Below are 1087 nucleotides of genomic sequence, written 5' to 3'. Positions count from 1 at the left end.
GTTGGAGGTTGCTGTGAGCTGTGACGCCACAGCACTGAGAGTGATAAAGTGAGACTTTGTCTCTACCAAAAAAAAAAGAAGAAGAAGAAGAGTAACATGGTGGAGTTAGGTTTTTTTGTTTCAAACAGAGTCTTACTCTGTCACCTTGAGTAGAGTGCTGTGAGATCATAGCTCACAGCAACCTCAAATTTTTGGATTCAACAAGATCCTCTTGCCTTAGCTTCTGAGTAGCTAGGACTACAGCTACCTGCCACAATACCCAGTGTGAAATTAATTTGTTGGGTTTTTTTTAAGCAGTTCATATAACTTTATTCACATTTGAACTCAACTGGAGTCAAAGATGAAGTGTCATCTTCTATTCCAAGAAAAAAGTCTTCAGGTAATGTCTCAGACACCATTTGAGCCAACTGGTCATTGTAAAAGTGGAGTTCATAATTTCTCTAATTCATACATTTCTCTGGTTTCTGGAAGCAATAAATGAAGCACCATGCTGCCAAAATCCACACATAGCCAGTCATCAGTGTCCTTCCCTTTGATTTTAACAGGAGGCTCAATCTTACATTTCAGATATTTGTACATTTTCACAATGTAGTACAACATGGCATGCACGCATCAGAGGAAGTTCTATTACTAATCACAAAGTAATCTATATATTTCATTTCTGGAGGAACCCTGATCACACAAATATCTTTTGCATTCTCTTGCCTCAGTAGTGAAAACATCACTTGGTTTAATGTCAAACTTGAGACCAATATAATCTGTTATGCTAGACTCTGGGCATCCATCTACAGGTGTGCCCTCTGTCTGCTCCTCCAGCTGGGGCCAGATGCCTTTTCAGATAGGATCCTACACAAGAGGGCCAGAGCCACCAGGCCACGTAGCCATCCAGCCCCATTGCCATTGCCTCACATTGGCATCGGCCTGGAGTTAGGTTTTATTTATTTATTTATTTATTTATTTTTTGAGACAGAGCCTCAAGCTGTCCCCCTGGGTAGAGTGTCGTGGCATTACAGCTCACAGCAACCTCCAACTCCTGGGCTCAAGCGAGTCTCCTGCCTCCGCCTCCCAAGTAGCTGGGACTACAGGC

General features: G+C 42.4%; 1 pseudogene; it reads right to left on the bottom strand.

Annotated features, from left to right (window-relative positions):
* Nucleotides 1-308: 308 nt before the first annotated feature.
* Nucleotides 309-1087, bottom strand: part of LOC100966397 — a 4847-nt pseudogene continuing 4068 nt past the window's right edge.

The sequence above is a fragment of the Otolemur garnettii genome, unplaced genomic scaffold (assembly GCF_000181295.1).
Source record: "Otolemur garnettii isolate 467f Iridium unplaced genomic scaffold, OtoGar3 scaffold00140, whole genome shotgun sequence".
Taxonomy (NCBI): Eukaryota; Metazoa; Chordata; class Mammalia; order Primates; family Galagidae; genus Otolemur; species Otolemur garnettii.
Note: the sequence above shows the minus strand (reverse complement) of the source record. Positions and strands in the feature narration are given on the sequence as shown.